This window comes from Hordeum vulgare, chromosome 5H, assembly GCF_904849725.1.
Source record: "Hordeum vulgare subsp. vulgare chromosome 5H, MorexV3_pseudomolecules_assembly, whole genome shotgun sequence".
Lineage (NCBI taxonomy): Eukaryota > Viridiplantae > Streptophyta > Magnoliopsida > Poales > Poaceae > Hordeum > Hordeum vulgare.
The window spans coordinates 406,132,845-406,145,972 of record NC_058522.1 but is presented as its reverse complement, the minus strand read 5'-3'; positions in this window follow the sequence as shown (position 1 = coordinate 406,145,972).

The following is a 13,128-nucleotide window of genomic DNA, read 5'->3' as shown; positions in this document are numbered from 1 at the left end:
GAGTATGTGAAAGCTCTTGAAGAAAACTAGTGGGTGTGCATCCAACTTGCTTGCTCAGGAAGACCTAAGGCAATTTTGAGGAAGCCTATCATTGGAATAAACAAGCCAAGTTATATAATGAAAATTTCCCACTAGCTATATGGTGGTGACAAAACGAGGGACTCTCAATCATGAAGATCATGGTGCTTAATATGCACAAGTGTGGAAAAAGTGGTAGCATTGTCGCTTCTCTCTTTTTCTCTCATTTTTTTTGGTGGGCTCTTTGGCCTCTTTTATTTTATTTTATTTTTGGTGGGCTTATTTGGCCTCTTTTATTTCCTCACATGGGACAATGCTCCATTAATGATGATCATCACACTTTCAACTCAAAAATTAGAGCAACTATGACTCTATATGGAATGCCTTCGGTAGTGTACCGTGGCAATGATCTAGCATGGCATAGACATCAATGGAAACATCATGCTAGCTATCTTACGATCATGCAATGGCAATGTAGACATGGTGGAACATGTCATGGTGGTAGTTGCATGGCAATATATCTCGGAATGCCTTTGAAAAAGCCATAGTAGGTCGGTATGGTGGCTGTTTTGACGGAGGCTAATGGTGGGTTTTGTGCACCGGCGAGAGTTGCACGGCACTAAGAAGATAGTGATGGTGGAAGGTGAAAGTGCATATAAACCATGGAGTCAACATTAGTCATGAAGAACTCATATACTTGTTGCAAAAGTTTTATTAGTAATCGAAACAAAGCATTCAACGCATACTCCTAGGGGAAGGGTTGGTAGGTATAAACCATCGCGCGATCCCGACCGCCACGCAAAGGATGACAATCAATATACTAATCATGCTCAGATTTCATCACATAGAGGTTCACCATACGTGCATGCTACGGGAATCACTAACTTCAACACAAGTATTTCTAGATCCATAACACCTTAGTAGCATGACTTTAATATTATCATAACCACAACTCAAAACTAATTGAGATGAATCAAACTTCTCTAACTATTCAATGCACATGAAGGTGGAAGTTTTCGTATCCCTTTGGATAACTACCCGTTTTGAGACTACTTTAAAAGCATAGATCAACTACCAAGCCACGCACCGCTGTGCTCTAAAAGATATAAGTGAAGCACATAGAGCAAAACTATCTAGCTCAAAAGATATAACTGAAGCACATGTGAGCTGAATTGTCTACCAAAAGATATAAGTGAAGCTCGACAAAATCACGGTATGTGCATGTCTCTCTCTCTAGGTGTGCAGCAAGGATGATTGTGACACAACAAAAATAGAAGACTCCTATGATACAAGACGCTCCAAGCAAAAACACATAACATGTGGTGAATAAAAATATAGCCCCAAGTAACGTTACCGATGGATTGAAGACGAGAGAGGGGATGCCTTCCCGGGGCATCCCCAAGCTTAGGCTTTTATGGCATCCTTGAATCTCTTGGGGTGCCTTGGGCATCCCCAAGCTTGAGCTCTTTCCACTCTTTATCTCTTTGTCCATAATAACTTCACCCAAAACTTGAAAACTTCACAACACGAAACTTAAACAGAAACTCGTGATAACATTAGTACAAGAAAGCAAACCACCACTTACTTAGGTACTGTAGCAAAGTTAAATTCTACTTGTGCTGATGTTGGGTTACTTTACTTTCAATCTTCCATGTCTAATACCCCCGATACTATCCATAGTTTCATCAAAATAAGCAACCAACACAACAAAAACAGAATATGTTAACAGCAGACCAGTCTGTAGCAATCTGTATATTTCGTATACCTCTAGTACTTAAACAATTCTGAAAATTATGGAAGTGTGAAGAATTTGTGGAGCAATCAGCAGCAAGAAGAATCAACTCAAAATCTCTTACAGAAAAAAAAATCTTTTCGTGAGCAGAAAGTTTCTGTCTTTTCCAACATGACCAAACGATCATCCCCAAGACTAATCATAACGGTTTTGCTTGGCAGAAACGCAAAAAGAAACACAAAAAACACAATCATAAAAGAATTATGAAAGTGTGGAAAACACAAAACAGAAAGAAAAAGGATAGATTCGTTGGGTTGCTTCCCAACAAGCGCTTTTGTTTAACGCCCTTAGCTAGGCATTCAATGATGCTCTCACTAAAGACAAGAATTGAAGCATAACGAGAGCAGCCTAAAGCATGTGAAAACCACATCTAAGTATAACATACTTCCTATGCATAGGCATTTTATAGGAAAACAGATTGTCAAGACAACCAATAGTTGCCATATGCAAGGAAGAAGAAAGAGACAAGAGCAATCTCAACATCACGAGAGGTGATTTGGTAACATGAAAGTTTCTACCAAAATATTTTCCTCTCTCATAGCAATTACATGTGGGATCGTATTCAAATTCAACAATATAGCTATCCCATAGGATATTCTTTTCATGATCCACATGCATGCAAAGTTGACGCTCTTCAAAAATAGTGGGATTATCATCCAATAAAGTCATGACTTCTCCAATCCCACTTTCAGTATTGTTGCAAATATCATATTCATCATGAGGTTTGAACAAATTTTCAAGATCATAAGAAATATCATCACCCCAATCATGATTATTGCAATAAGTAGTGGTCATAGCAAAACTAGCATCCCTAAGCTTAGGGTTTTGCATATTCTTAGCATGATTGTCACTAATAGAATTTATAGTGAAACCATTGCAATCATGTTTTTCATCCAAGGAGCCCTCGTGAATCACTTCATGAATTTCTTCCTCACAATTTTCAGATTCACGCATCTTAAGCAAAACTCCATAGAAATAGCCAATTGCCCTCAACTCACTAGCAACTCGTTCCACATAAGTGGGTCTCTTAAAGAGATTAACAAACGAAGATGCAAGCATATTGAAGGCACATGGCACACAAGCGAACAGAAAGCAAGCGAGAGAAAAGGGCGAACGAAAAAGGCAAAAGGCAAATGAAAACGGCAAATGTGAAGTGGGGGAGAGGAAAACAAGAGGCAACTGGCAACAAAAGTAAATGCAAGAGAAGAGTTTGTGAGACCTACTTGGATAGATCTTGATTTCTCCTCCCCGGCAACGGCGCCAGAAATGACTCTGATGTCAGCTATGCTAATGCAGAAAAGTCCTTACAATGGCGCCAGAAACAGGTGTGTCCACGGCACCAGGAATCCTTCAGCTATGGCTACGCCTTAAGGGACTTCCTAGGAAAGTATGCAAAGGATTTCCCCCGTGTCCTAGGAGCCTTGCGTTGGTGTTCCCTTGAAGCGGAAAGGGTGATGTAGCACAATGACGGTAAGTATTTCCCTCAGTTTGAGAACCAAGGTATCAATCCGGTGGAGGAGTATCTCAAGATCCTGCACAAACTCAAAAGCTTGCTCCCAACGCTATGAAGGGGTTGTCAATCCCTTATAGATTGTTTGCCAAGTGAGAACTGAAAGCAACAAAGTAACAAAGCAAAGTAAAAGCGGAGGTGTAAAGATGGATGTGAATAGACCCGGGGGCCGTAGTGTTTACTAGTGGCTTCTCTCATGAAAGCAAGTAGACGGTGGGTGAACAAATTGTTGTCGAGCAATTGATAGAACCGCGCAAAGTCGTGACGATATCTATGCAATGATTATATCTATAGGCATCACGTCCAAAACAAGTAGACTGATACTTTCTGCATCTACTACTATTACTCCACACGTCGACCGCTATCCAGCATGCATCTAGTGTATTAAGTCCATAAGAACAGAGTAACGCCTTAAGCAAGATGACATGATGTAGAGGGATAATCTCAAACCAATGATAAAAACCCCATCTTTTTACCCTTGATGGAAACTACTTGATGTGTGCCTTGTTGCGCCTACTGTCACTGGGAAAGGTCACCACATGGTAGAACCCAAAACCAAGCACTTCTCCCATTGCAAGAATCATAGATCTAGTTGGCCAAACAAAATCCAAGACTCGGAGAGACTTACAAGGATATCAAATCATGCATATAAGAAATCAGAAAGACTCAAATATATATCATAGATAATCTGATCACAAATCCACAATTCATCGGATCTTGACAAACACACCGCCAAAGAAGATTACATCGGATAGATCTCCATGAAGATCATGGAGAACTTTGTATTGAAGATCCAAGAGAGAGAAGAAGCCATCTACCTACTAACTACGGACCCGTAGGTTTGAAGTGAACTACTCACGAGTCATTGGAGGGGCGATCATGATGATGAAGAAGCCCTCCAACTCCAAAGTCCCCTCCGGCAGGGCGCAGGGAAGGGTCTCCAGATTAGATCTCGCGGAAACGGAAGCTTGCGGCGGCGGAAAATTATTTTCGAGGCTCCCCTGATTTTTTGCAGAATATTTGGGAATATATAGGCCAAGGATCTAGGTCAGGCGGCGGCCAGGGAGGCCACAAGCCCTGCCACCGCCGCCTCCCCCCTGGTGGCGGAGTGGGGGCTTGTGGGCTCCCTGGAGCCCACCTGGCTTGGCCCAAAGGCCCCCTGATCTTCTTTCGTTCGGGAAAAATCGTTACGGGGTTTTTCTTCCATTTGTACTCTGTTCCAAAATCAGATATGAAAAGAGTCAAAACACGGAAAAAACAGGAACTGGCACTTGGCACTGAATTAATAAGTTAGTCCCAAAAAAGATATAAAAGGTACATAAAACAATCAAAGAAGACAAGATAACAGTGTGAAACCATCAAAAATTATAGATACGTTTGAGACATATCAAGGAGGAAGAGGGTGGGGAGGAGAGCGACTCCTCCCACACGAAGAAGAGGGTGGCGTCCAAAGACGTCGAGGGAGATCTAGCTCCCACGATCCCAAAAAAATAATGCAGGGCCAAGGTGGCCCTGTTTGATGATGTCTCGGACTTCGCCGAGGAGTTTGAGGCCTTCGAAAGGGTTCCTCGAAGGAACTCTAGGGTAAAGCCCCCGACGCGTGAATTCGAAGATCATATCAATTTCCACATTTAAGGCTTTATTATTGACTGTATACATACCTTTACCATTGCAGCCCGCTGTGTGACTTCCCTGCCGACCAGGCCTCGGAAGGGGACTCCCCGCTAGCTGAACTAACGGAGAGCGGGACCGCGTATCATGACACCCTACCCCCAGTTACCGAGGAGGTAGGGGAGGTGGTATCCCTAAAAACCCTCCGTGAGCCAAACATAAGGGATGGGGATGATGATATCATGGACGAGGCTAACACCTCGGCCGCCGAAGACCAGGAGGGCAAATCCCTCCTCAGAAGCAAAGAGGGGGAGCTCGGCCAACACGAGCTCTGTCCAAAGACGGTTCCGGAGACTTCCAAGCATCCGGGGTCGTCTATCTCGGCTTCTCGAGAGCAGAAACTGCAATGCCACACCCAGAGCTGCCTGTAACAGAGAGAACTCAAATTGGGTGGCCGGCAATGATGGAGGAGAGTTGGAATGACTCCTCCATCATCGAATAACATCACACTCTTTTGGGTGCGGTTTTACAAAGCATTCAATCCGTCGACATCAGATGGAAGGAAGCTTTCGATGGCATGTTGTCGGGCTTCAAGGTAAATTACACAATATTCTTTTTTACATAGTATTTTTAATTTATGGGTATATATGCAATCCCCCTATTAAGTAGCCCCCTGTAGCTTGTGTGAGTTTGAAAAACTCATGTGAGGGTCATAATAGTGCCGGAAAAATACTTATGACACTAAAATGAGCCGTAGCCCCCGAGACTCTAGCAGGATGGTAGAAAAACCTGGCAGAGAGTTCGAAATCTGACAACTTGGGAGTCCCGCACATATGAATTGCTTATGCAGGCCTCGTCTTTGGCAGCAGCCCCGAGCGCCATGTAGTTGGCAGAAATAAATCGAAAGCTTAAGAGCTCCGAGGATATTCTCAACAAGCGGTTCGACGACGCACAAGGTAAGTTCAAACTGGACTACTATCATTATTTTACCCATTGAAATGAGGTATTTTTGCTCTTATCCTTAAGCGCGCATTGTTTTTATGGCAACTAAAGTTGCCGCCACGGAGGTCGAGAACCTCAAGGCCGAGCTAAACAAGGCGAGGCAAGAGGCTTCCGAACACAAGGCGAAAAGCAAATGAGCAGTTGCCGAACTGTTGCCGGCAAATTTTGTGAGTGACAAGAACGAGGCTAGGGTTGCTAAAGTGCAGCAAGAGCTCAAGGACGGCGTCACTAAATGTGAGGTCCTTGAGTAGAATAATAAGGAGCAAGCCACCGAGGTCTCCTCTTTTACCACATCGATCTAAGAGGCGTGGATGGAAGCGCACTACTGGAAGGAGATCCACCAAATCAAACAATTTGTGGATGGTAAGTGATACTTACTTCAATGTGTCTTTGGTGGGAAAAGGTTCGCGTTGCTCACTCGGGTATGGCATTCTCCAAGCGCATTCGCGGACCTCCTGAAGAGTGTGGCGGATGTGGCAAGGCACTATTCATCCCAGGAAGGGGATACCAAGTTGAGGTTGTTTTGGGCACAATTCCAAGTCGCTCAGTAATCTCTCCTCATCTCCGATCAACTGAAACAACTGATGGAGTTGCATCAGAAGGCAAAGCCATCCATGAAGGACCTCTACATCAAGCTATGGTCTATAGAGCAGCTACCGAGAACCTAGTTCAGCTTGGCGCAGAAGTTGATCATTGTCGCACCCCGGATTGACGTCTTGAAGTGCTCCGTATGCATTGAGGGAGCTTGGATGGTGTTCGCGAAGATCATGGTGCATTGGACGAAGTTAAAGCCAACAGAAATGGCCACCAGACCTCCGTCACCCAAAAAGGAGCATAGGCAACCCGAGATGTATTTTCCCACCGTTATGGATGGTGCTCGGGTGATAGAAATCCTGTGCCGAAGGATGTAATTATTTAGTGAAAGTACTATCATGTATTGATAATTAAACTTTTGTTCATTATAATGTTGTTGCTTTGCATGGTATATCGTGCTTTGCCTTGTTTAATGTTGACTCGTGAGTGGTCATTTTAATCTGAAAGTTACCAGTCAGCTTCAGCGCCGTGGTAGATGCTACCATGGGTGTTTTCTACCTTCACACTGTTACCCTTAGCCAGCGTCTTGGTGCCCGGAGGTGGTAGCGCGGAAGGAAATGAGGTAATCAGACTATGCGGCTTTAATGCTTTAACTTAATCGTGGAAGGGGGACTAGTTACTAACCCCCTGTATTTTGTTATGTTCGGTTATACAGAGGTTAAAAACCATTATTACTTGCTTTGTGTAACTTAAAACCCTTCATATAACACGGTGAACCTCCATCGACTCTCAGTTTAACACTTGTCATCGGATCGCGGACCAGTTTGCGCTTATTATGCGAGTTAGTTTTTGGCTTTCTCCACTAAGGTACTTAACGAGGCGAGCTAAAAGTACAATCGTAGTGGTTCTCCCTTTACCCTTTTAGCCGAACAGGCGGAACGTAAAAGGGTAAGCAGAGGAGCCGGGCAATCCAACTATTAACCCAAGACATAATTTGGAACCTATGCATATAAGTGATATCCAAGACGCCAATCACACAGGGTAGAAAATGGTGTCGGGTTGATGCTTAGGGCAAGCTTTATGGTTGACCCCCCGGCCGATTAGCCAGTCGAACATCTAAAATATGTATCGAACTAGCTTGTTTTGTTGTCGAAGAGAAGAAAAAATACAAAAGAAAAAAGGCTATACAATATGAATGACTGCCATGGGACCATAAAAATTGGACTTTATTTCTGATGAACTCGTGACGCCTATCCATACAATCCGATCTGCCCAAGCAACTGTTACAGATACTTAAAAATAAATTTATGAAGAAAAGGTTTACATGGTTTTTTTTCGAATGGCTTGATGTCCTTTACTGCGATCTGCTTCATGTTTGCACCTTTGCTCTCCAGGAAGTTCTCCTTTAGGGGAGGTAGTAGTCGGCGAGCGGCCCTTTGTAAGAGAAGGTCTTGAGAAGTCGCCCAAGTATATTAGCTTGATGTTGAGTAGATCCTTGATGGTACCTGATATTTTCCGAGGACATGTTTCACCATAGCTCGGTCAAGCCGGATACTTGGTCCTTATGTATTTAGTCTCCACATTTTCCCATGGTATTTTGAGCGTGAAACTGTGCCTCCGGGGCACGTATTTTATGGCTAACAAGGCCCCACTGTGGGGAGAGTATCCCTATTTGTGTTGAGGTTGGGAAGAATCCGAGAACTGTTGTGGGACTCGGGCTCGTTTATTCACCCCTCATTCCTTAACAATGAGCTGGGACGTTGGAGCTGTATTGCCAGTCTGGACTTCGGCTGCCAGAGCTGCTGTGTGTTCCCCGGTTCGGAGTGATCGCTCAGTGTTACCATTGATAGTGATAATACCTTTGGGTCCCGACATCTTAAGATTTAGGTATGCATAATGAGGAATGTCGTTAAAGCGAGCGAACATTGTACGACCTAGAAGTGCATGGTAATCGCTTCAAAAAGGGACAATGTCGTATATAAAGTCTTCGATGTGGAAGTTAACGGGCGAGCCGAACACTACTTCCAAAGTTATCGTGCCCAAGCAGCAGGCTTTAACATTGGGGATTATTCATTTAGAGGTGGTGTTACTCGGTTTCATCCTTGATGGATCGATACCCATTTTCCTCATTGTATCTGTGTAAATCAGATTGGGTCTACTGCCTCCGTCCATGAGGACTCTAGTCAGGTGGTACCCATCAATAATAGGGTCAAGTACAAGGATCGGCGAACCCCCATGACGAATACTTGTCGGCTGGTCCGTGCGGTCAAAGGTGATCGGGCATGCGGATCATGGGTTGAACTTCGGGGCCACATGCTCTACGGCATAGACATCCTGAAGCGCATGCTTCCTCTCCTTCTTTGGTATGTGTTTGACGTAGATCATGTTCACAATTTTGACCTCGAGAGGGAATTTATTTTGGCCTTCATTGTTCAGCCTGCGAGGTTCGTCATCGTCCTCGCTACAGGGACTCTTGCCCTGGTCCTCGAGTGCGGGTTTGCTAACCTATTTGATCACCCAACATTTACAGTTGGTGTGGGTAGCGGGCTTGTTTGAGGTGTCGTGGATCTGGCAGGGCCTATCCAGTATTTTGTCCAGCGCGATCGGTCTATCCCGATTCCTTTTAGAGGGTTTCTTCCGTGGTCCAGACTTTGAGTTGTTGAATCTGGCATTGACTGTCGTGTCTTCGGCCTCACCGCCATTGTGTCTACTCTTGTTTTTGTTACATTGTGGCTTCCCGTTCTCGTCCCAAACTTCAGAAGTGTTGGGGTTTCTGGGAGGGTTGCTTTGATGGGTTAGCCAGGTGTCCTCTCCCGCGCAAAAGTGGGTCATAAGCGAGGTAAGGGCTGACATTGTTCTCGGCTTATCCTGCCTGAGCGTCCGAGATAACCATTCGTCCTTGATATTGTTCCTGAAGGAGGCTAGTGCCTCGGTGTCCAAACAGTCGATGATTTGATTTTTCTTTATCATGAATCGGTTCCAGAATTGTCGGGATGACTTACCGGCTTGTTGGACGATGTGGCTCAAGTCATCGGCATCCGGGGTCCGGACATAGGTGTCTTGAAAGTTATCTTCGAAAGCATCTTCGAGCTCTTCCCAACTCCTAATGGAGTTTCCGAGGAGGTTGTTCCGTGAATGTCGTGTTGGTCCCTTGAGCTTCAGTGATAAGTATTTTATGGCATGGAGGTCATCTTGTCGGGCCATATGAATGTGGAGAAGAAAGTCTTCAATCCATACAGTCGGGTCTGTTGTCCCATCATATTGTTCAATATTTACAGCTTTAAATCATTCGGGCAACTGATGTTGCATCACCTCATCTGTAAAACACATTGGGTGAGCGGCGCCCCTGACCCGAGCTACGTCATCCCGGAGATCGGATGGGATCCTCACCCAGTGTTGTTCCCGAACTCTATCGTTCTAGTCGAGCCAAGATTGGTACTCGGCCCGTCTAGCGGGGATACGCCCTTTCAATCCATAGATGGATATTGTCTCACCTGCTCTAGCATTCAAGTTATGTCATAGTTCGAACAGGTCTCTGTATTGCGATGTCTCTTTCCTTCTTCTATGTCCGAGGGGGAGGGGTCGCATTGGTTTCTGGCTTCTCTAGCCGTGCTATCCCGTCCTCGAGGGGGGGGCTCAAAGGCCTCATCGTCAATTTGTGGCAATAAAGGCGGCATGAGTAACTTTTGTTTTGCACCGGTCATTCATAGATGTACCCTTCTTCGACACCTAGGACTTGCTTCCATCTGTCGTTAAGGGTGTCTTGTTCAGCTTTGATTTGCTTCTATTCCATCTTGAGGCTTCGGGCGGTGGCTATGAGTTGCCGCTTGAATCGTTTTTGGTCCAGCGGGTCCTCGGGGACGATGAAACCCTCGTCTACGAGACTATCCTCCTCTTAGGAATGACGGAGCTAGTTGTTGTCTTCAGAATCGTCGACGTCCTCGGGTTTTCCCAGATCTGTACGCCCCTCTGAATCATCGAGATGTTGTTTGGGAGCACTAGGGTCACCGGGGTTTTCTGGGTTGTCCGGGGTGGCATTTTCTTTGGCGCCCATATTGCTTTCACTGCCCTTGCGCGCCTTGGGTTTTTTGCACTCACGACGGCGCTTGGGTGGCTCGTTACCACTATTTTGATCGGGTGTCATCATCAGTCTTCCATGTGGTGTCCTCACCGTTATCACCAGGGGTGTCCACCATATACACATCTTAGGTGGAGATGGTTGTCCATCGTCCAATGGTGGGAGGGGTAGTTGCGTCAACATACACATATATATCTTCAGCCTCATCCGAGGAGAAGTTGCAGCATATCGGTTAAATCTTCGATAGTGGCTACCAAATGGGTGGTGGGTGGGAAACAAAAACCATGTGTCCTGCCTCGAGACTCATTTGAGCATAGGTCGAGGTTGGGTCATCCTACAGTGGAACTCTCAATGAAAGCACCAACGTCGGTGTCAAAACCGGCAGATTTGGGGTAGGGGTTCCCGAACTATGGATTTTGGATCGATGGGTAACAGAAGACAAGGGAGACGATATTTACACAGGCTCGGGCCTTCTTGATATAGGTAATACCCTACGTCCTGCTTTGTTAGTATTGATGATGAAGTATCTAGTACATAGTTGATCTACCCCGAGATCATTTGATGTGGTCTAAAACCCTAGGAGTATTGATCTAAATCTACCATACGGACTAAAACCCTCTGGTTTATATAGATACCAGGGGTACCTAGGGATACATAATGTCGATTGCATCAAGGAGTAAACATACCGATATGCTCATCTTGACTTGGAGCATACACCAAGGCTTTGGAAGATTCCCTTCTAGATATGGCGTTGTGTAGTTCAGCCCTTCAATGATAATCATAGGGCAGCCCATGAAATCGGCCCGTGAAGATGGGTCAACGGCCCGAGGACCCTTTAGTACTGGGCTCCCTCAGTGACCTTGGGGATCTATGCATAGGGGTTGATTGCATGTTTTCATCCTACCTTCTCTGATAGAAATCTTGGGGTACTCTTTGAAGTTCTTTGTGTTGATCGAATATGATGAATCCAAAATTGCATGGTGCATGTCGAACAATTAACCCATGGATACTTGAGGTGACATTGGAGGATCTAGGTGATATTAGGGTTGATTGATATGTATCATAGGTGTTATTCTAGTACAAACTCTAGGGCTGTTTGTGACACATATAGGAATAGCCCAAAAGATTGATAGGAAAGAATAAGTTTGAGGTGGTTTGCTGCCTACAATAACTTCTTATTATGTTCTCCGCTAATAGGAACTTTGGAGTGATTCTTTGTTTCATGTTGAGGGATGACCATATGATTCTATTATGTTAGCATTGTTGAGGGATTGCACTAGTGAAACTATGAACCCTAGGCCTTGTTTTTAGCATTAGTATACCATTTTTCTCTCTGTTTACTACTTGTTATCTTGCTATTTTTATTTATTCAGATTATAAAAAATATGTTTCAACTATCCATACTACAATTGTATCAACATCTCTTTGCCGAACTAGTGCACCTATACAATTTGCCAGTGTATTGGGTGTGTTGGGGACACAAGAGATTTCTTGTATTTGATTGCAGGGTTGTTTAAGAGAGACCATCTTCATCCTAAACCTCCCAGAGATATATAAATCTCAAGTCATCCACTTGAAGGAAATTTTATGTTGTCCTACAAAACTCTGCACTTGGGGGCCCAACAACGTCTGCAACAATAAAGTTTCATAGTAGACATCACGGGCGCGGGTGGAGAAGAGTAGTGGGTGTGTGGGAGTAATGAGGGGGCGACCGAGGAAGAGGTTAAGGCGTGCTTAGCAGCAACGCGGGTCACGAGCCGGCTACTGCTAAGACCATTAGCAGTAGTGCATTTAGCCGACCGTTGCTGCTGCTAGGTGGAGCAGACAAGCCAAGCCCTTGCTGGCAACAGTAGAAGCGTGGGGCAAGGGGCCTCTCTACTACTAGTGGCTTTAGGAGTAGCGTGGGCCTGGGTCTAGCGCTGCTATTGTGGCCAGCACGTGGGGGCACTGTGTGGCCCGTTTAGGAGCAACCCTCGTTTCTTGGGGCACAATACTGCTAACTACCTGCAGCAACGGTGGTCTTTCGCTAGCAGTATTGCTAATTACCAATAGTGTTGCTTTTAAACCCGTGTTGATGTTCCCTGTTTACCTATAGGGTTTTCCCTAGTAGTGATGATGATCGTGATGGAGAGAAAATTGAAAAGGTGCATAGAAGTCCTACCCAGGCATCTATAACGGGCCAACACGATATGGGAAAGAGAGGAAACAAGAAGCTCAAGAGAGAACAAGAGGTGAAGGCGATGAGAAAAGATCATTGAGTTGACGAGGACAAGACATGCGTACGCTGAGAAGAGAAAACGAGAAAAGATAGAGATGGAAGAGAGGAAGAACCAAAAATAAGATGAGATTAAATGCTATGAAACAGAGCAGATGATGTTTGGAAGAGAAATGTGTGTAGGCTCCAAATTCAAGAGCATCACGCAAAAACTGAATGCATGGAGAAAAAGAATCGGTTCATCGCACTACAAGAAATCTGTTAATCCATGACAGATTTCTCGTGACATTTTTGGAAACTGTCACGATGGGATGATACAACCCCGCAAGCCCGCAAAAGCCCGTCAAATCTCCCTCAAGACAAGCTAA